This window comes from Procambarus clarkii, chromosome 10, assembly GCF_040958095.1.
Source record: "Procambarus clarkii isolate CNS0578487 chromosome 10, FALCON_Pclarkii_2.0, whole genome shotgun sequence".
In the NCBI taxonomy this organism is placed as follows: Eukaryota; Metazoa; Arthropoda; class Malacostraca; order Decapoda; family Cambaridae; genus Procambarus; species Procambarus clarkii.
The window spans coordinates 32,179,281-32,204,280 of NC_091159.1; the positions used below are offsets into that span (position 1 = coordinate 32,179,281).

The following is a 25,000-nucleotide window of genomic DNA, read 5'->3' on the forward strand; positions in this document are numbered from 1 at the left end:
GAACGTTAAGTGAACAATACCACAAGGAACTTTGAGTGAACAATGCTACAGGGAACGTTGAGTGAACAATGCTACAGGGAACGTTGAGTGAAAAATGTGCATGTTTGTGATTGTGTATTTACTATTTGTATTTGCTAGTCGTGTTTACAGGATCGAGCTGTTAGCTCATGGATCCCGCCTTTCTAACAGTCGGTTGTCTAATGTACGGAAGGCCCAATTTGCCTAATAAGCCAAGTTTTCATTAATTAATTGTTTTTCGACTACCTAACCTACCTAACCTAACCTAACCTAACTTTTTCGGCCATCTAACCTAACCTACCCTATAAAGATAGGTTAGGTTAGGTTAGGTAGGGTTGGTTAGGTTCGGTCATATATCTAGGTTAATTTTAACTCCAATAAAAAAATTGACCTCATACATAATGAAATGGGTAGCTTTATCATTTCATAAGCAAAAAATTAGAGAAAATATACTAATTCAGGAAAACTTGGCTTGCATAGTAGGCCGAGTACGACGTTCTGGCTACTAGGTACAACATATATATATATATATATATGCAAACAAGCCTGAATGGTCCCCAGGACTATATGCGACTGAAAACTCACACCCCAGAAGTGACTCGAACCCATACTCCCAGGAGCAACGCAACTGGTAACTACAGGGCGCCTTAATCCGCTTGACCATCACGGCCGGACAAAAGGAAGTGGTAGCCGAAGTGGTAACCATTCCGGCCGTGATGGTCAAGCGGATTAAGGCGCCCTGTAGTTACCAGTTGCGTTGCTCCTGGGAGTATGGGTTCGAGTCACTTCTGGGGTGTGAGTTTTCAGTCATATATATATATATATATATATATATATATATATATATATATATATATATATATATATATATATATATATATATATATATATATATATATATAGTGAATAATTAAATACATGTATTATTCACCTCATGATATATACTGCAATATCCTTGCAATATACGTAATCAAGCACAGGTCACTTGCAAAGACTACAAGACAAACATTCATACGAGTTCAGCTTTACATTGAGCACAGCGGCGCAAGCAGAACATAAAAATGTCACTTGTGATATCGGCATACAGTCAAAGCTTGGCTTCAGGAGGCGAGTTATTAAAGCCTCCTGGCGCTCTTGTATTCATCAATTAACGCTGATCATGGTATGATGGGTTGGGCTCATTCTGAAGCAAATTTAATATATCTCTAAATATTTTCAAGGTAGTATTGCGATCTGCCAGCTTAGGCAGATTTGCTTTCTATTGGGTTTTCTATTGATGCTGTAACTATTGCTACTATTTTAGGTTTACTGATACTTCCACTGTTATATCAGAGTAACTACCATTACTACAAAAGATTATAAATCTACGGGTTCTACTATTTGTATTTCACTACTGTTACTATTTTTCCTTTTACCACTCCCACTGATATTCAAAAACTTCTTTCTGAAACAGCTTGTATTACTTCTAATCAAATAACATCTACAATTATTATTATTATAATTAATGAGAAAATCCATAGAAGCCACGAAGAGGGTTCGAACCAATGTGGTGGGTGTTACCACACACACGCTCTAGCGACTAGTTCGTGTGCGTGGACCACGACGTGCGACTAGACAACGACATCTAGCGGCGTTGTGCTCTAGTCCCTATAGGGCGTGTGCGTGGGGAACACCCCACCGCATAGGTTCGAATCCTCATCAAGGCTCCTCCGGATTTTATAATTTATACAGTCACGTTAGTGTGATTACTCTCTGTGTATTATAATTCATGGTAATACTTGCTTAAGTAGTAGTAATAGTAGGAGTAGTTATAGTTGGCAAGTTTAAACTTGGATATATCAGAGGAAATGCGTTACGGTATGTTATAAGGAACTTGAGTCCACGATAAAGGGATTTGAAGTTCATTGAGTGTTTCAGTGTGGCCTTCAAAATTGCTAAAGTAATCGAGAAGTTCCGCAGCGAATGCAACATGACAGAAGTGTACCTGAGAGCAATGCAATTGTGCCGTTGATGTGCAACATTCACTTTGACATTATACTGAAGTTTATTGTCATTGACAGTGCAGATAAAAGCACACTTTGCTCAAGACGAGATTGAACTATAATAACTAAATGGCGATATTGCTTGTGAAAGTGGTGATACTGTTGCTGGTGTTGCCGGTGTTTCTGGTGTTGTCTGTGCTGCTACAGGGTCTGGTGTTGGGTGTGGAAGCAGTGTTGTGAGTTTTGGTGTCACTGCTGGTGTTTGATGTGCAGTAATTTCCACCGGACACAGCGTCTCTCAAGATTATCTTTTCAAAGATCAATTGCGCTTTTCCTATTAATTTGGTGTTACTTAAATTTTGAGATATAGCAAAGCTCTGATTTCCCGATTAAATATATTTTAGATACATGAACTTTTATCGCGATTTGCTTTTCTTTCTTTCTTTCTTTGTATGATTGTTAATACTTTTCATTCTACATCATTTCCTGTGCCATAAATTTCCCCTTTCGTATTATCTGTCTTCTTTGTTCTCTCCCACCGCTTCTTTTCCAACCTTCGCTGTCTCCTGCATCCCTTTCTCTCTCTTGCTCTCGCTCTATCTATCCCTCTACTCGCTCCCATTCTCTTCATCCATCCACTCCCTCTCTTCCCCTGACATTCGTTCAGATGAAGCCCGCTGTGGCCATTTTTTCTTGCTCGGCTCTCTCGTTCTATGGAAACATCAAGCGACCAATTTCCAGCGCACCCGTATAAGCCAAGCTGGCTATTCAACTGTTTTAACTTCACCTTGTTCTATCAACCTCGCTTTATGTTCCGTTTTTGTATTCGTTTGTCTCTCATTGCCTCTCTTTATATGTGTACTATTCTCCATATCTCTGTTTATTTCTTGCTTCTGGGTACAACGCAAGATCTCTAATGACGAGTCATTTGCCTGGCTGTCAACTACGCTTTGCAGAATTTCTACTCTCATATTTAGCTAATCGGTAACTCTTGGGTTTACTGAGTGATGTCTTTCTTCTTGCTTTTGAAACAGTTATACTTTAAACATCTGTAAGCTTCAGTAAGCATTTCCGCTTTTGTCAGCCGCTTTACTGATGTCTCTGATACCAGGTTCATGAATTGTGAACATAGTCTCTTAAGGAATTAATCACAGAAACTATTCTATTAGAATCAACTATCGCAATCTGCTAGCGTTTCAAAGCAAACTACACAGATCAAAAGTTTATGTTTTTGTTCTAGATGTCGCGAGGCCTCCGTGAATAATGGCTCTCGTGTCTTTATCATTTCTCCAAACCTCCTCTCGTAGGATTCTGGAGGATATCGGATCTCGTAGTCCTGACACTTCTTCAGACTCAGTTGACAGATCAATATAGCCTGGACGATCTGCTCCTCACTGATCCATTGACTACGATAGAAGTAATGGCCACCTTCTCAGTCGATTGTAACCATAGATTAGTCTCCATCTTCCCGATGTGATCGAAGAGCAGTCTCCGTGGTGTAGTGGTAAGACACTCGCCTGGCGTTCCGCGAGCGCTATGTCATGGGTTCGTATCCTAGCCGGGGAGGATTTACTGGGCGCAATTCCTTAACTGTAGCCTCTGTTTAACGCAACAGTAAAATGTGTACTTGGATGAAAAAACGATTCTTCGCGGCAGGGGATCGTATTCCAGGGACCTGCCCGAAACGCTACGCGTACTAGTGGCTGTACAAGAATGTAACAACTCTTGTATATATCTCAAAAAAAAAAAAAAAAAAAAAAAGGAATTCAGCTTCTTCTCGAACTAAAACCGACACTGTTTTTTGCTCCGCATCTTCATCGTCTCCGGCTGGGATCAAAATACTTGGCTTTTATCTCAAATTAAATCACGTAAAAGTCTATTCTGTTCCCGGGTGGTACAGTCGGGTACTTTCTTGATTCATAATTTTTTAATTCCGGGATCAAATCCCGGCCAGAACTGAAATGGTTTGGCACACTTTCTATCAATTAAAGCGCCTTTTCACCTAGCAGTAAATAGGTACCTAGAGGTTAGTCAGTTCGTTTTGTGGATGCATCCTGGGGAGAATCAGGAATTCAACCTAAAGGTGACCTCAATTTAAACCTAAAATCTAGACATATTCACTAGCTGCCTGTCCCCCGAAACAGTGTATTATTAAAAAAAATAGTTTTAAATCGTTCGATATCTCTAATTCTAGCCCAGTCACAGGCGCTCTTGATACATGATGTCAGAGGTCTTCTCTTATTAGCTGCAACTGGTCTCCCACACACAAGGGTGGGGGACTCAGTGGGACAACGAGAAGCCAATCAATATCCAGCTGGCACTCCTACCCAATCAATAAACAGTTACTTTTTGTTATGACCAGTGAGCGGTGTTTCCTAGCAGTTATGCACCACTTTAAACAGGTCTAGAGTCTGGAGGTAATTGGTCCAGTAAGTGCATGTGAATAGTCTTACCATAGTTGTCATTATGGCGTTTAACTAGCCCAATATAGTGGTAAGGGCAGTTAATGAAGACATAAAAAACACCTGTATATATATATATATATATATATATATATATATATATATATATATATATATATATATATATATATATATATATATATATATATATATATATATATATATATATATGTATATATATATATATATGTATATATATATATATATATATATATATATATATATATATATATATATATATATATTATTAAATATGACCGAAAAAGTAAGATTAATAATTCTAACACGAATTTTCTCAATCTTTCGTACATTACGCTTCACTGTTGGAGGTAAATCAAAAATCACTTCTCCAAAATTCATTTTTATTTCTAGTCTGACGCGACACGGGCGCGTTTCGTAAAACTTATTACATTTTCAAAGACTTCACAAATACACAACTGATTAGAACGTATCTCTGATTTTATATCTACATTTGAGTGAGGTGGGAAGGGTGATGTGGCATTAACACAAGACAGAACAGGAGGGGATGTCTTGTGTTAATGCCACATCACCCTTCCCACCTCACTCAAATGTAGATATAAAATCAGAGATACGTTCTAATCAGTTGTGTATTTGTGAAGTCTTTGAAAATGTAATAAGTTTTACGAAACGCGCCCGTGTCGCGTCAGACTAGAAATAAAAATGAATTTTGGAGAAGTGATTTTTGATTTACCTCCAACAGTGAAGCGTAATGTACGAAAGATTGAGAAAATTCGTGTTAGAATTATTAATCTTACTTTTTCGGTCATATTTAATAATATATGTCTACAGGAAAGACTGCTACCAAAATATACTAATATATATATATATATATATATATATATATATATATATATATATATATATATATATATATATATATATATATATATATATATATATATATATATATATATATATATATATAGTAGTAACAATAGAATTAGCCTCTGTATTGATACGAGTAAAATATTGACTAATATTCATGTATCTCAGCAATATTTTCCTGCAAGTTGTTTTTCAGTTGGGAAGATAATTCTCAAAATACTTTATATTCCAGGTGGTAGTGCGAGTGTAAGCTGGGAGGTCGAGTCTCCTGCCTCTTCTTCCACATTTTGTTCGTTTAAGGAGAATTGTAGTGGTGCTACAGGCTCTAGTTTAGTGTCTTGTGTTGCTTAAATTGGTAGTGGCCAAAAAGTCTTCGGAAATTTGTTTTCCATCCTTGCTCTTTATCGCTTTTCCTGCATTTCTCTGTATTTTGCTTTACTCTCTCTCTCTCTCTCTCTCTCTCTCTCTCTCTCTCTCTCTCTCTCTCTCTCTCTCTCTCTCTCTCTCTCTCTCTCTCTCTCTCTCTCTCTCTCTCTCTCTCTCTCTCTCTCTCTCTCTCTCTCTCTCTCTCTCTCTCTCTCTCATCTCTCTCTCTCTCTCTCTCTCTCTCTCTCTCTCTCTCTCTCTCTCTCTCTCTCTCTCTCTCTCTCTCTCTCTCTCTCTCTCTCTCTCTCTCTATCTCCATCTTTGTCATATTCGTGTTTTCAGTCGCAATGAAACCCAAAAATATTATAATGATATTCCTAATATTATAACCAATTTTCATTTCCACTCTGAAATTTGTGACTTTAAGAGGATTAAAGCCAGCTTCTATGATTATATAATCGAATACATTCTCGTATCTCATCGCTTTAAGGCTATTTTGCACGTTCAATTGGGCCATGTGGTGACATAAACAATTGATTAAGACCAGAATGGAGGATTGAAAGGAATGCTTTTGTAATTCTAACAACGTAGTCATAAGGTATTTGGAGTATATTGGTGTTTCTCTTAAATCTATTGTCTTGCAGCACACCAAAAGTCATGTATGGTAGATGCGTAGATAACTCAGTAGGTAAAATAAAGAGTGCAGGATTTATATATATATATATATATATATATATATATATATATATATATATATATATATATATATATGACAATGTCAGACCACGGAGGAAAAATGAAACAGGAAATTTCCTTAAGTACTTTCGTATATTAAATACATCTTCAGAAGGGACCTTCTGAAGATGTATTTAATATACGAAAGTACTTAAGGAAATTTCCTGTTTCATTTTTCCTCCGTGGTCTGACATTGTCACATTCTTAATCACGTGTTTATTTTCGTGATATACACACATATATATATATATATATATATATATATATATATATATATATATATATATATATATATATATATATATATATATATATATATATATAAATATATATATATATGATAAAACAACCATGCCCAAAAAATACCATCAAAGTGCCGCCAGGGAGGTGGTTCAAATAGCCTCGGCTATCACCTCTCTCTGTACGGTCAATGATGGTCGAGTGATTAAGGCCTCCTGTACACCAGTTGCATAGTGCTCCTGGCAATATGGGTTCGAGTCACTTCTGGGGTGTGGAGTTTTTAGTTCAATATACGCCTGGGGACCATTCAGGCTTATATATATATATATATATATATACGCCTGGGGGACCATTCAGGCTTATATATATATATTGGTAGCAATCTTCCTTGTAAACATATGTTATTGACTTGATCGAAAGGGTAAGATTAATAATTCTAACACGTATCTTCTCAATATTTCTTATATTTTTTTTTTAACTGTAGAGGGTAGTTGAAAAATTAACTCTCCAAAGTTCTTTTCACACTTTATTTATGGTCTGACGCCTAAAAGCGTTTTGTAAGACACTTCTTACATGTCCAAAGACAGATATTTTCATTGTCTTTGAAAATGTAACAAATGTCATGCGAAAAGCTTCTGGGATGGGACAGGGAAAAGGAACTACATGGACGGTCGGGGATGGAACAACGACGTGTATGAAGCGAGACGATCGTTCTACCGCCCAGCCCAAGTGGTTGTGCGAATGTTAGGCTAAGCATTAAGGTGCTGCGTATCTTCAGAAGGTGGTGTGCGAACATTATGGCCTTGACAAAAAATGGCACTGGAAAAAAAAAATAAGCTCAGTAGCACTAGAAATATGTTCAAACCGCATACCCCTAAGAAAAAAGAGAAAGAGATGCAGATTGGAACGGGAACGTCGTTCCTTATATAGGCGAAGAAAACGAATCGCGGAACAACTTGAGAGTCGCACCCTATCTCAAGAACGGCGAAGAAGGTTAGGTAGAGAAATAGAAACAATTGAACTCAAGCTACAAGAATCATACAAAACCCAGGAGAGGCAAAGAGAGCAAAAGGCCATCAGTGAAATAGAGAGAAATCCGAAATATTTTTTCTCCTATGCAAAATCAAGATCAAAAACCACATCTAGTATCGGGCCCCCTGCGAAAGGGAGATGGAACTTTCACAGATGACAACAAAGAAATGAGCGAGTTACTGAGGAAGCAGTACGACTCTGTTTTCAGTGAGCCATTAAATGCACTAAAGATTGATAACCCAAATGAATTTTTCATGGATATGATACCAACATCAAATCACATATCAGACGTCGCCCTATCCCCACTAGATTTTGAAGAAGCCATAAACAGTATGCCTATGCACTCTGCACCAGGCCCGGATTCTTGGAACTCCATATTCATCAAGAACTGTAAAAAACCACTATCGCAGGCCCTTCACATTCTGTGGAGACAAAGCCTAGATACTGGCGTTATCCCTGACATACTAAAAACAGCAGAGATAGCACCACTCCATAAAGGAGGAAATAAGGCAGAGGCAAAAAATTACAGACTGATAGCACTAACATCGCACATCATAAAAATTTTTGAGAGAGTGCTAAGAAGTAAGATCACAAAATACATGGAATCACAGCATCTCCATAACCCCGGACAACATGGTTTCAGAACAGGGCGCTCTTGCCTGTCGCAGTTGCTGGACCACTATGATATGGCATTAGATGCTATGGAAGACAAACAAAACGCTGATGTAATTTACACAGATTTCGCAAAAGCTTTTGATAAATGTGACCATGGTGTTATTGCACATAAAATGCGTTCAAAAGGAATTACCGGGAAAATAGGCAGATGGATCTACAATTTCCTGACTGACAGAACCCAATGTGTAATAGTCAACAAAATAAAATCCAGCCCATCAACCGTGAAGAGCTCAGTCCCTCAGGGTACTGTGCTTGCTCCAGTACTTTTTCTCATCCTCATATCGGACATAGACCAGAACACAACCTATAGCACTGTATCATCCTTTGCAGATGACACTAGGATTTTCATGAGAGTTGGCAACATAGAGGACACGGCAAACCTCCAATCAGATGTTGATCAGGTCTTTCTATGGGCTACAGAAAATAATATGGTATTCAACGAGGATAAGTTTCAGCTCATGCGCTACGGAAAAATTGAAAACATAAAAACAGGAACCACGTACAAAACGCAGGCAAATCATAACATAGAACGAAAAGGCAATGTAAAGGACCTGGGTGTACTCATGTCGGAAGACCTTACCTTTAAAGAACACAATAAAGTAGCCGTCACAACTGCAAGAAAAATGACAGGTTGGATAACAAGAACTTTTCACACTAGAGATGCTATACCGATGATGATACTTTTCAAAACGCTTGTGCTATCTAGAGTGGAGTACTGCTGCACAATGACAGCCCCTTTCAAAGCTGGAGAAATTGCTGACCTAGAGAGCGTGCAGAGATCCTTTACTGCTAGAATCCACTCAGTAAAACATCTAAATTACTGGGACCGACTAAAGAGCCTATATCTGTACTCCCTTGAGAGCAGGCGGGAGAGATACATAATAATTTACACGTGGAAAATAATTGAGGGGCTGGTCCCAAACCTGCACACAGAAATAACACCACATGAGACCAGAAGACATGGCAGGATGTGCAGAATACCCCCGTTGAAAAGCAGAGGTGCAACAGGTACTCTGAGAGAGAACTCTATGAACATCAGAGGCCCGAGACTGTTCAACACGCTTCCACTACACATAAGGGGCATAACTGGCAAACCCCTCACAGTGTTCAAGAGAGAACTGGATAAGCACCTCCAAAGGATACCTGATCAACCAGGCTGTGACTCATACGTCAGGCTGCGAGCAGCCGCGTCTAACAGCCTGGTTGATCAGTCCAGCAACCAGGAGGCCTGGTCGACGACCGGGCCGCGGGGACACTAAGCCCCGGAAGCACCTCAAGGTAGCCTCAAGGTTGACGAAATGACAGTCTCGCTAGACTTATGCTGGAACACTCTTCAATTCCCGTCGATTGCTTCCAAGACAAAGTTCGACATCATGAACCTTCGCAAGTTCCCAAGAAAGTTGATTCCTCCTCAACGCACGCGTAATTGAAGCTCAGATTCAGTAGTTTCGCTTATTTAATGGGGGGAGATGTTCCTAATGGTGTCCCTACCGGGATGACTAAACGCTCGCGATATATACATTTAATTTGCTGACAGTACACTTGCTCTATAATTAGGCAAAGGAAATGCAGCAACGACAGGTGTCACATCACTTCAGAATTCATCATATAGTTTTATTTTTTTTTGATGAGCCGCCACATCCACCTGCCTTAAGCGGCATATTCTCGGGCCTTAACTAACACATCTGCCAGCTATCACAACACTGGGAGAAACGTCTAGCAGGCATCCATCTTCACACAATCGCTTCTCAATACTCTCTTGGCTAGAATGAATTATTTTGTCTCAGTGAATCGCTCGTGGCTTCCTGAGAGATGGGTCGGCTGTAATAGGTCCTGATACCTTATACCGGTATCAAGGTAAGCATTCCTCAGGAACGTCACTCCTGGTAGACTTTAGCTCTAATTAGCATATGAAATGACAATGAATTTTTACTCTGTTGAACAAAGCCAAGCACGATAAGTTGGCGAAAATTTCCTTAGCCATTCTATCACTAAGCTATTACAAGAAATGTTAAATAGATGCTGAATTATACGACATGAGGAACACCTGCCTCACTCTTCAACAAACATATAGATGTAACGATACAATCTGACACACACACACACACACTCAAAAGTTAGAACATCATTCAGAAACCTAAGTAAGGAGGCATTTAGGGCGCTTTACACTGCCTACGTAAGGCCAGTCTTAGAGTATGCCGCCTCATCATGGAGTCCCCATCTGAAGAAGCATATAATGAAACTGGAAAAGGTTCAGAGGTTTGCAACGAGACTCGTCCCAGAGCTACGAGGGATGGGGTATGAAGAGCGCCTGAGGGAACTGTGCCTTACGACACTAGAAAGAAGAAGGGAGAGGGGGGACATGATAGGAACGTATAAGATACTCAGAGGAATTGACAGAGTGGACATAGACGAAATGTTCACACGGAATAGTAACAGAACGAGAGGACATGGATGGAAGCTTGAAACTCAGATGAGTCACAGAGATGTTAGGAAGTTTTCTTTTAGCGTGAGAGTAGTGGGGAAATGGAATGCACTTCAGGAACAGGTTGTGGAAGTAAATACTATTCATAATTTTAAAACCAGGTATGATAGGGAAATAGGACAGGAGTCATTGCTGTAAACAACCGATGCTCGAAAGGCGGGATCCAAGAGTCAATGCTCGATCCTGCAGACACAACTAGGTGAGTACAACTAGGTGAGTACTCACACATTCACACACACACACACACAATCCGGCCGGCCAGCCGAGCCACACACACACACAATGGGGGCCGGCCGGCCGAGCGGACAGCACGCTGGACATGTGATCCTGTTGTCCCGGGTTCGATCCCGGGCGCCGACGAGAAACATTTGATAGAGTACGTACTTTTACCCAATGCCCCCGTTACCTAGCAGTAAATAGGTACCTGTGAGTTAGTCAGCTGTCACGGGCTGCTTCCTGGGGTGTGTGTGTGTCATGTGGAAAAAAAGTAGTAGTAGTAGTAAGAAACAGTTCAATGATAGTTGAGAGGGGTGCCGAAAGAGCAGAGCTCAACCCCCCTAAGCACAACTAGGTGAATACTCACACACACACACACACACACACACACACACACACACACACACACACACACACACACACACACACACACACACACACACACACACGCGCGCGCACGCGCGCGCGCACTCACACTCCTGCCTTACAAGGTTACTTGAATTCTACGACCAGGCAACAAAAATCAGGCAAGAAAGAGATGGGTGGGCAGACTGCATATTTTTGGATTGCCAAGAAGCCTTTGATACAGTACCACACAAGAGGTTAGGGGAAAAGGTGGAGATGCAGGCTGGAGTGAGAGGGAAGGTACTCCATTGGATAAAGGAGTACCAAGCAACAGGAGATAACGAGTCAGTGTGAGGGGTGAGGTCTCCGATTGACGAGACGTTACAAGTGGAGTCCCGCAGGGGTCAGTCCTTGGACCTATACTGTTTCTGATATATGTAAATGATCTCCCAGAGGGGTATAGACTCGTTTCTTTCAATGTTTGCTGATGATGCAAAAATTATGAGATGGATTGAAACAGAGGATAATAGTAAGAGGCTACAAAATGACCCAGACAGAATGAGTGAATGGTCCAACAAATGGCTGTTGAAGTTCAACCCAAGCAAATGCAAAGTAATGAAACTAGGCAATGGAAACAGGAGGCCAGACGCAGGATACAGAATAGGAGATGAAGTACTTAATGAAACGGACAGAGGGAAACATCTAGGAGTTGATATCACACCAAACCTGTCTCCTGAAGCCTACATAAAAAGAGTAACATCTGCGGCATATGCGAGGCTGGCTAACATCAGAACAGCGTTCAGGAACCTGTGTAAGGAATCATTCAGAATCTTGTACACCACATATGTAAGACCAATCCTGGAGTATACGGCCCCAGCATGGAGCCCGTACCTTGTCAAGCACAAGACGAAGCTGGAAAAAGGTCAAAGGTATGCCACTAGACGAGCATAGAGCAGAACTAAGATGCATGAGTTACAAGAAAAGGCTGCGGGAAATGCACCTTAGGACACTGGAAGACAGAAGAGTAAGGGGAGACATGATCACAACCTACAAAATCCTCAGGAGAATCGACCGGGTAAACAAGGATAAACTATTCAACACTGGTGGTACGCGAACAAGGAGACACAGGTGGAAACTGAGTACCCACTTGAGCCACAGGGACGTTATAAGGAACTTTTCAGTGTCAGAGTAGTTAACGGATGGAATGCATTAGGCAGTGATGTGGTGGAGGCTGACTCCATACACAGTTTCAACTGTAGATACGATAGACCCCAGTAGGCTCAGGAATCTGTACAGCAGTTGATTGACAGTTGAGAGGCAGGACCAAAGAGCCAAAGCTCAACCCCCGCAAGCACAAATTGATGAGTACAAATAGGTGAGTACACACACACACACACACACACACACACACACATGCTCTTACATTCTCACATCTCGTTTGCATACAAAGAAATGGATCTCACAGAGGAAGAGCATCACTGTCTAAATTCCTAGTGGTTAGGAGGCTATAGAAACTCGCCTCAATAGGAGAGCAAACCATTTATCACTAACAGAGCAACACCCTCATAGTTAAAGCAATCCTGTTCTACATGCATCCGCCAACATAAAGCCAACTCTATTCCCTCATCACGACCGCAAACACATCATAGACACGAGAAGAAAAATGACCTGAATGTGTAAACGTGGATCACTTTGATATGTCCATAAGTGGACCAATTATACGCCTGGGAGCCCGCCGCAAACACACAAGCATAATCGTTTGGCATCATTCTGGCTTTATAAATGATAAATGCATGAACTGGCAACTCAGCGGACACGAGAGAGAGAGAGAGAGAGAGAGAGAGAGAGAGAGAGAGAGAGAGAGAGAGAGAGAGAGAGAGAGAGAGAGAGAGAGAGAGAGAGAGAGAGAGAGAGAGAGAGAGAGAGAGAGAGAGAGAGAGAGAGAGAGAGAGAGAGAGAGAGACAGACAGAGAGAGAGAGAGAGACAGAGAGAGACAGAGAGAGGGAGAGAGAGAGAGTGTGTGTGTACTCACATATATGTACCTGGATCTGTTTACAATGCCAAACTTCAACTCCAAAGGCAGGCGATGAGTCACAATAACGTGGCTGAAGTATGTTGACCAGACCACACACTAGAAGTTGAAGGGACGACGACGTTTTGGTCCGTCCTGGACCATTCTCAAGACCATTCTCAATCGACTTGAGAATGGTCCAGGACGGACCGAAACGTCGTCGTCCCTTCAACTTCTAGTACGTGGTCTGGTCAACTTCAACTCCAAACCAGCCCGAATATATGTTGAAATAATTAAATGTTTTTATTAACCCAATCAGACCCCACGTACTAATACTCGCATACTAATACATTTAATAGATGCGTACACTAAGGGACTCACACATTAACAAACACACACTAACAGACTCACACACTAACAGACACACAATAACAGACACACATTAACAGATTGACACACCAACAGACTCACACACCAACAGACTCACACACTAAGAGACTCACACAAGGCTAACAGACTAACAAACTTGCTCAAGGTGACACAGATGGAAATAGAGTACCCAAATGAGCCACACAGACATTAGAGAGAACTTTTTCAGTGTCAGCGTAGTTAGTAAATGGAAATCACTAGGAAGTGATGTGGTGCAGGCTGAAACCATACGCATTTTCAAATGAAGATATGATAGAACCTAGTAAGCTCAGGAATCTGTACATCAGTTGATTGACGGTTGAGAGGCGGAACCTAAGAGCCAAAGCTCAACCCCCGCAAGCACAAATAGGTGAATACACACTAACAGACTCACACACACACCCATTACATAGAGGGAAACTGGGAACGCAAATGAGTCATAGACACACCAGACAGAACCTTTTTAGTGTTAGAACTGTCAATAAATGGAATTGGTTACATGTAGAAGTGGTTGAAGCTAATTCAATTCAAAATTATATGTATAATTAGGATAACAGTGTGAGAAATGAGACGTTGCATTACCTAAGAACGTTCGGAAGCCGGGGACTAGGAGCCTACCTCGACCCTACAAGAACATCTAGGTTTGTACACACTAACAGACTCACACAATATTTAGCAGACTCACACACCATTTAACAGACTTACACACTATTTAACAGACTCGCACACTTTTTAACAGAAACACACATACTCAACACAGTTGAGAGGCGGGACCAAAGAGCAAGAGCTCAACCCCCGCAAGCATAACTAGTTGAGCACAACTAGGTGAGTACACACTATTTAAAAGAAACAAACGCTATTTAACAGATTCACACACTATTTAACAGACTCGTACACTATTTAACAGACTCGCACACTATTTAACAGAAGCACACACTATTTAACATTCCACTTACATTCCAACAGACTGGGACTCCATCAGAATCCCAGTCCCAAAGTCAAGATTCACACTCAGCAGAGTCCAAGAGAAACATACTTACAGACTAACATACAAGCAGATCAACATACTAACTGACCAACATACTAACAAGTAAATATACTAACAGACTAACAGACTCACTGGCCTAACAAGACGAACGCTAGCTTGAAAGGATATAAATTTGACCTGCTTGGCACGAGCCAATAAGCCTTGTGTAGTGTTCTTAATTCTTGTGCTTTTACTACCACATTAAAAGAAAAACTGATAATGTTGTGCAACACTTAGTTCATTTATATGCAAAATTTTCTTTCTAATCCTAACACGAGAGTTATATATCTTCATTTAAAAAGGAGATATGTTCAAAAATATATTACAGCTGCTCGACATTATAGTCTGATCTCAGGAGGAAGTTAGCCTAAGCCAGATGCGTATTTTGTTTTCTTCCAGCAAGTTAATGGTCCGCATCTGGCCTCTAAGGAAAATGCGCTTAATTAATGCGTATTAATTTGTGCTTAGAGCATCGCACGCTAATTTAATCCAGTGTTCTATTTTGTTTTAGGGAGGAAGGTCTTCCTCACGTTGGTCTCGTTTACTGTAAAGGTTTATTGGTTACTTTTTCGTCTCATTTACCTCGTCTCATTATTCTTGTCATGTACCGTCTGGGTAACTTGGGTACATTGTTGTGTTTAAGCTGACACTAAACACAAATGGTCACATGCTATATATTTACAATTCCAAATATTTATTCTGTGGTTCATGAATCTGTTTGTTTGTCTGTCCGTCTGTCTGATTGTCTGTCTGTCTGTCTGTCTGTCTGTCTGTCTGTCTGTCTGTCTGTCTGTCTGTCTGTCTGTCTGTCTGTCTGTCTGTCTGTCTGTCTGTCTGTCTGTCCGTCTGTCTGTCGGTCTGTCTGTCTGTCTGTCTGTCTGTCTGTCTGTCTGTCTGTCTGTCTGTCTGTCTGTCTGTCTGTCTGTCTGTCTGTCTGTCTGTCTGTCTGTCTGTTTCCTTAAATAACATATTTAAATACTCCATCGCGCTGGTGGTAAGACACTCGCCCCGCACTTTCCGAGCGATTTGGCCAGGGTTCGTATCCTGGCCGGGCCGGGGAGGATTGACTAGATGCCAATCCTTAACAGTACGCCTCTTTTCACACAACAGTGAATGGGTACCTGTTTGTTAAGCGATTTGACGGGTCGTATGCCATGGAAAATTAGGAGTAAGGACCTGCCCGAAAGGCTATGCATGTTAGTGGTTTCACAAGAATGTAGGAACTCTTTTAAATATAAATAAAGAAGCAAATATGGAGTCAACCATGAAAAAAGCATTTAGACTTAGTATTAGTAAGCAGACACAATAAATACCATCAAAATCGTGAGTGACTTTGGGTACATAGATCATAAGGAAACCAGATTAAATAGCATATAATAATGAGAGAAAATTATTATTCAGACTGAATTTCTTAAAATTAATTTTGAAGGATTAGAAGATTTCTTAGGATTTGTTGATTTGACAAATCTGAACATAGGAAGTGGCCTACTTTTTGTCATTCTCAGGTAAATGTTAATGAGAACGATATTGGCGATACATTAAATAAGTTATTTTGACCCTGTATTTACTAGATATGAATTCATTATAGTGCTTAAAGTATGTAGTCTTTGCAGAGGATAGGTTGACTAGTTTAGTGGTTGCCAGGAAGGATGTTATTAAACAAATTGAGAATTTAAAACCAAACATGTCCCCAGGGTAAAGTGAAATACTTCCCTAGGGTATTTAATGAATGTACAGAAGAACATGATGAGACGTTATTTTAGATGTTCAATAAATCATTAGAGTTGAGCAGAGTACCGTAAAACCACGAAAGGGAATTAAACAATAAATTACCTGACTGCCTTCATGTAAATCAACACATCATCCAAAGTATAGACAATACAATACAATACTTTATATATAGATGCAGGAAACAAAGAAATTGACATATGAGGTGAAAACTTCACATTTTATTTGTGACATATACTATGTCAAAGATTCAAATATTTGAAATTAAAAATTTCGTAACATAAATTTCCTTAAATAAGTGGCCAAATATTCAATGCTTTATTTATTCGTTTGTAAAACAAATTTCACCAAATTGAGTGGAAGAGGACTTCGTCAATCGAAAATTAACAAAACATTTTTAACAGAAAAATTATTGAATCTGCATTAACATAAATTACAAAGCCATACAACTTGAGTATTAGTAATTGTTTGCATACTTTAGTGACATTTTTAATTGCTAAATTAAACGCGACCTTAGTAATACGATTAATAAGCATCTAACCCGAAGGAATATTAGCTCTAATAACGCACATGAACTTTCCACTCCGCCATCTGCAGTTTTCACAAAGTTTATGTTCATGAACAAATATTATAATGACAATATTTGTTCACCTTGCATGTCACCTTCCTTATTTTTTTGCCTATATTTCTCAAGTACTGTATTGCAATGGTTATACGTTTGAAGATTTACCGAGTTACACAAAAGCATTCAAGTAATTTCTGGTTTAATTTTCCCATCGAGGATATTATTCACATTATTAAATATATATATATATATATATATATATATATATATATATATATATATATATATATATATATATATATATATATATATATATATATATATATGTCGTACCTAGTAGCCAGAACTCACTTCTCAGCCTACTATTCAAGGCCCGATTTGCCTAATAAGCCAAGTTTTCCTGAATTAATATATTTACTATAATTTTTTTCTTATGAAATGATAAAGCAACACTTTTCTCTATGTATGAGGTCAATTTTTTTTTATTGGAGTTAAAATTAACGTAGATATATGACCGAACCTAACCAACCCTACCTAACCTAACCTAACCTATATTTATAGGTAAGGTTAGGTTAGGTAGCCAAAAAAAGCTAGGTTAGGTTAGGTTAGGTAGGTTAGGTTGACGAAAAAACATTAATTCATGAAAACTTGGCTTATTAGGCAAATCGGGCCTTGAATAGTAGGCTGAGAAGTGCGTTCTGGCTATTAGGTACGACATATATATATATATATATATATATATATATATATATATATATATATATATAATTTTTTAATGGGCAGGATGGTAACTTCACCAGTCACCATCACACCCAAACAGCCATTCTTGATGGAGTAAACATGAGCTTCGGGATCCAGTAAAAAAACGGAGATTTTGGTATGGCTATTTAGAACCCTCACTTCATTGTTAGCATCCACGACAAATTGTACAGCCATGTACAGCCAATTGTACTGGCTGCACCCTGCCAGCCGGAGTGTACAAGCTAAAAGGTTAACAGCCCTCAAAAGCCCACAATTTCACCCTAATGACCCATCTCTCTCTGTCTCTCATTCTCTCTCTCTCTCTCTCTCTCTCTCTCTCTCTCTCTCTCTCTCTCTCTCTCTCTCTCTCTCTCTCTCTCTCTCTCTCTCTCTCTCTCTCTCTCTCTCTCTCTCTCTCTCTCTCTCTCTCTCTCTCACACACACATATACTTTCATCCTCTCAACACATACATCCGACCTGTCCACACTCATGGCCCCACTAACCCCCTCCTTCAAGTATGATAGCCAAGAGACACATAATGGATAATATCCATGTTGAGTTGATGACAAACCTGTTGCTCCATCAACAAAAGCGCGGTGCTCCTTCCTCCTCATTAATTCAGATAAATCCCAAAGTTCCTACCACCCTCCGGTTGCGAGCAACGGTTACCTTCATCAACAGTCAGCAGAAAAACTATCATCAATTTAAATTCATGTGATAATATTATTAAGGGCAGCTAATTTTCAATTAATTATTTAAAATTATTCAAAACCGCTCTTGATGATAGACAAAATTGTCCTTGGTTAACTGACCTACGTGTAAGGTTCTGGTTATTAGGTACTTAAAATATTATGTATATATTATATGTGGTGGAATAGAAAAATAGAGATAGAGAAAGAGAAAGAGAGAGAGAGAGAGAGAGAGAGAGATAGAGAGAGAGAGAGAGAGAGAGAGAGAGAGAGAGAGAGAGAGAGAGAGAGAGAGAGAGAGAGAGAGAGAGAGAGAGAGAGAGAGAGAGAGAGAGAGAGAGAAGGAGGGAGAGAGAGAGATTAATTAAACAAAGAGAATGAGAAAAAGAGAGCTAGAAAAATAAAGAGAGGGATAATGCAACAGTAAAAGTCAATTGCGTTCTAGTTCCCGTAGTTTCTGATTTATTAAACAACCCACAGAATTTTAATTTTCAAAATGTCCGTTTAATTTTCCATAAATAGTTTGCATACATTTTCTGGGATTATATTTTCTTATCCCTGTTATGTTTCTGCGATTTAAACCATGATTATACTTTCGGAAAGGTTTTGATGTCCTGAGAATTTCTTAGGATATTCACATAGCTCTTAGAAATTATACCAGTAATATTTTACTGGTATATTTTGCTAACGTTAGAAATGTTACTACTATTACTATTAATAAATAATAAAAATAATATAGGAGGAAAAACCCACACTTGAGTGTTTGTGAAATTTATGTATGGAATTGGCACAAAGTCTTTTGCACTCTACTGAGTGCTTTGTCAAGGTCTGAGTGAGTGATTAAGACGAGACTTACATCTCGAACGTCTTAAAAGGCTGTTATCCGTTGTTGTTTGTTTTTAGATTGAGCTACTCGGAAAAAAAGTCCCAAGTAGCACGGGCTATGGTGAGCCCGTTGTGGACTTACCTGGTACAGGAGAGGGGCTGTAACTGTGCCTGCTATCCTGGCTGCTGTATAGAAATATTGTTATGTGTCCTTTCTGTAATCCTGCTATTCTCAGAACTGGAGTTGTTATTAATAGAGGTGTTCGTCCGGATGCAATCCCTCGTAACCCTCTCAATACCCTAAGGAACGTGGCTAATTGGACTGCTTTCATTCATCCATTTAGTGAGATCCAATTTTAAATAACTCAGAATCATTTTCCTAGTAAAGCTATTCTGAGAAGTCAAGTTTTTGTTGTCAGCGAAAGTATTCAGCGTATTTATTAGAACTCCTTCCACTACCCTTCTTGTTCTAATATCATTACTTATAGATTATTTAACATTTCTTAAAATCAATATTGTTTTGATTTTGATCCTTTTCCCAACTATGGTTTGTTGTAATAATTCTATGGTAACAGTAATAATTCACTGTTACCAATCATAATTCTACATGGTTTCTTATGTTCTTCAATTCTGATCTCAGGTTTTGTCCTGTTTCCCACACATAAACTTCACAACAATCTCTACAAGATAATATATAAACGCCTCCGAGATTTCCAGTCTCTCCTTTTCTATTCTTACTAATCATTTCCCTAATTGTATTTGGGTAATTGAAAACGATTTTATGTTTTTGTATCTGTTACGGGTCAGTTTACTTAAAAACAGGGTTATAAGGCAATTTCAAAACTATTTTGTTATCAGGATTCCAAGGGCGTCTCTCAGTTTTAGTGTATAGGATGCATTTAGCTTAATTGTGTGATTTTTCAATTAACCATGAGGAATAACCTAAATCCACAAAAACTCTTAATTATTTAAGTTCAGCTACTAGGTAAGACGGGTCACAAATTCTATACACTTCTTTTAGCATCCAGGTGAACACCTCTATTAGCATCAACTCCAGTTCTCAGAGTAATAAGATTACAGAAAGGACACATGCCCATAAATCCGTTGAAGACATTACCGCAGGAACATCAGCAGTCGGGAATAGAGGTGACCTGGTCAGACGGTCAAGAAGGATAACAAGATTACCAGGATAGCAGCCCCATTAGACGTTGAGATGTAAGTCTCGTCCTAATCACACACTCAGGCCTTGACAAAGAAGGAGAGTGCAAAATATTTGGTGTAAATTCCTCACGTAAGTTTCATAATTACACGTGTGGGTTTGTATTCTATGTGATTATATCCATAAGAAGACATTACCATTACTAGTACTAATAATAATAAAGATTGCCATGAAGTGTTTCGATGATCACCACCTGGTGATCATGGTGACCATACTTACCATGATGACCATACCTGCCATGATGACCAACACCTGGTCATCACTAGGTGTTAATCAAGTTCCAATTTGATCATATGAGGTCAGATAGTTTTAACCTGTTAAGTTAAAGTTCAAGAAACTTGAGATAATAATCAAATGCATATCAGAGGACAGTGTAGTTAAAGCTCCTCATACTCTCCGAATTACAACTCTCATATTTCCAGGGAGTGATGGAAAGTCTTAATAGATTAATATTGAGAGAAATATCCCCTAGAATACCATGTGCATATTTGGATCCTGTCCCTCTAAGATGTTCAAATTATTATGTATCACTCTTGCCTGAGCTGCAAGGTTAACAGTTTTGGAAATTTTAAGTGTTCCTAATAATTTACATGTTTAATTGAATAGACTCAGACAGTTCAGTAGCAATTGTCTTTTGCATGTTTTCTATGTCAGTAAATTGTCTGGGTTTGAATGAGGCAGTTAATGTGTTACAGTGTTCCGATGTAAACAGTACTGGAGTCTTAAAAAAGTAGAGTAATAACAATAAAATCCCACTAATGTGGTATCTATCAATGAGTAATTCCACCAGGGCTGAGGCGGGCGCGAACCTACGACCTCGGCTATATATATATATATATATATATATATATATATATATATATATATATATATATATATATATATATATATATATATATATATATATATATATATATATATATATATGTCGTACCTAGTAGCCAGAACTCACTTCTCAGCCTACTATGCAAGGCCTGATTTGCCTAATAAGCCTAGTTTTCATGAATTAATGTTTTTTCGACAACCTAACCCACCTAACCTAACCTAACCTAACGTTTTCGGCTACCTAACCTAACCTAACCTATAAAGATAGGTTAGGTTAGGTTAGGTAGGGTTGGTTAGGTTCGGTCATATATCTACGTTAATTTTAACTCTAATAAAATTAAATTGACCTCATACATAATGAAATGGGTAGCTTTATCATTTCATAAGAAAAAAATTAGAGAAAATATATTAATTCAGTAAAACTTGGCTTATTAGGCAAATCGGGCCTCGCATAGTAGGCTGAGAAGTGAGTTCTGGCTACTAGGTACGACATATATATATATATATATATATATATATATATATATATATATATATATATATATATATATGTATATATATATATATATATATATATATATATATATATATATATATATATATATATATATATATATATATGTCGTACCTAGTAGCCAGAATGCACTTCTCGGCCTACTATGCAGGCCCCGATTTGCCGAATTAACCAAGTTTTCCTGAATTAATATATTTTCTCTATTTTTTTTCTTATGGAATGATAAAGCTACCCATTTCATTATGTATGAGGTCAATTATTTTTATTGGAGTTGAAATTAATGTAGATGTATGACCGAACCTAACCAACTCTACCTAACCTAACCTAACTTAACTTAATAGGTTAGGTTAGGTTAGGTAGCCGAAAAAGTTAGGTTAGGTTAGGTTAGGTAGGTTAGGTAGTCGAAAAACATTGGCTTGGCTTATTAGGGAAATTGGGCCTTGCATAGTAGGCTGAGAAGTGCGTTCTGGCTACTAGGTACGACATATATATATATATATATATATATATATATATATATATATATATATATATATATATATATATATATATATATATATATATATATATATATATATATATAATAAACAACAGCTCAATTCATATGCAATTCACATAAAATAATTAAATGAAAATGAAAATAAATCAAAATCTATGAAAATTCATCAATGCAATCAAAAACATTGAAATGGAATTGTAACATATTTAGTATAGCATGTATGTTGTTCTTACATGCAACAGATGGCGCTTTTTTTCAAAAAAATCATAGTTTTACCTGTCACAGATGTGGCATTTATACTTATACTTACAAAATGAACGGTATAGTAAACAACACAGCTCAATTTCAACACAATGTCACAAAATAATTCAATAAAATAAATCGAAATCTATGAAAATAAAATTTATCAATGCAATCGGTAACATTGAAATGTAATTCGTGATATATTTAGTATCGCGTGCATGTTGCTATAATGAGCAACAGATGGCGCTGTTTTTCAAAACCGCATGTTTTTACCTGTCACAGGGGTGGCATCTATATAGTAAGTATATAAAAAGACGCCTATTCGAATGCAACGTTGTGTCAAAATTTCAGAGGAATTGATGAAGAACTTTCGGAGATTGCAGCGTGTGTTGCACTTACGTCCAACAAATGGTGCTTTAAAAAAAAATAAAAAAAAAAAAATAAAAAAAATTCTGTCACATGTGAAGCATGTATATAGTAGATATATAAAAAGACGTGCCTATTCAAATGCAACGTTGTGTCAAAATTTCAAAGCAATCGATAAAGAGGTTTCGAAGATTTCCCTCACATGAAAAACACAGTTTTTCAGAAAAAGTATATATTTCTACCGTCACAGACCTGACATCTATAGAGTATGTATATAAAAACTTGCTCAGGTGCGAATGGAACGTTGTGGGAAAACTTCAAAGCAATTGGTGAAGAACTTTCGGAGATTAGTGGTTATGCACAAACGAACATTTTCATTTTTATTTATATAGATATCATGTTATATGTCACGTTAGTGTCATTTTTTTTTTCTATGTATTTGGGGCGTAAGGTGTAGGACCACTCTGTCCTTCCACCCGAGTGCTTGTGGGTCATATGTAAAAATTTGGACTGGCTCCAGATTTCTCTGATTTCAAAAGGAATCCGGCTGCATGATTATACAAGTCGGTGATGATCAAGTAGTGGAGTATGTAGTTGGCAATCACACAAATGAACTCTAGACACTCATACAGTGCAGCAGACGAACGCAGACACACGCAGACTTACAGACAAACACCTGCTAACACAAAAAGAACTGCACAAATATTGTATGCTTGTTTTATGATGCTTGAAACACGTATTTCAATTAAAATCTGAAAACTATTTACATTCGCTTTTGACAAAACCTAAAAATGTTACAACGAATGATGAAAACAATTGAAGGGAATGTGATTCAGTATTGTATATAAGCAAAATTCAATGCGATATATAGGAAAAATTGCATAAGTGCATTATTGGTTACAGCAGTAATTTAAGCAAAATTAATAATTCTCATTAAACTGAGGAATATAAAAACTCATTATATATCTAATTTCCAACCCAGTTGCTACTTAGATGAAATCAAAGGTGTCCTGGAAGAGACATCGTGGTGCTTTGTGCTAAGTAATGTTTTGGAGTATGAGAAAATGCTCAATACATATTTTTTTCTGGGATTACCATCCATAACAGTAGCTACGTGATAATCAGTTACGGTGGATGAAGAACACATCATGTAAGCATTAAGAGACGGTATATTAAGTACACGTGATGCAAGCATTAAGAGACAGTGTATAAAGAAGACATGATGCAAGTATTAAGAGACAGTGTATAAAGAAGACATGATGCAAGTATTAAGAGACAGTGTATGAAGAAGACGACGCAACCATTGACAGACGGGGGTATGAAGAAGACGACGCAACCATTGACAGACGGGGGTATGAAGAAGACATGATACTAGCTTTAAGAGACAGTGTATAAAGAAGATATGATGTAAGCATTAATTTATCATCTCAGATCAAATCATAGTTTTTACCATAAACGTATGGTCTTATTCACAAACATAAAGAAAACAAGCGAAGCTTTACCAATCCCTACTCTGTTGAGGTCAGCTGCATACTAAGTGGCTAGTGAAAATTTTATCTTAATTAGTAACAAAGTTGAAATATGTATATGCTAAATAACTCTGGTGAGTTTCGACGTGAGGGACTTTATTTACCAAGATTCCAATGGATGCTTTGTGAAAAAGACTTTAGGACGAACTCCCTAAAAATGACTAAGGTCTACCTTTATTCACCATTATGGAAATGACTAAATCCTTCGCTAAAGACAACAAATAATCCATTAGCTTTGTTTTTCATGCTTTACTTTTCCCTAATTAAACCTCACATCTGCAATTTGCAGTGTGCGAAGTCTGTTAATGTCACATTTGTAAATCAGGATAGAAAAATATTTTATAATCCTAAACCAAGTACGATTTTTTTTAATAATTTGGTGCTTCACTTCATGGAAAATATGACAC

General features: G+C 38.1%; 1 protein-coding gene across 1 annotated transcript in view; it reads left to right on the top strand.

The window, feature by feature from the left end:
* LOC138363276 (autotransporter adhesin BpaC-like) overlaps positions 1-25,000 on the top strand; it is a 123,501-nt gene that overhangs the window by 1,019 nt on the left and 97,482 nt on the right. The gene's annotated exons all lie outside the window — the stretch shown is intronic.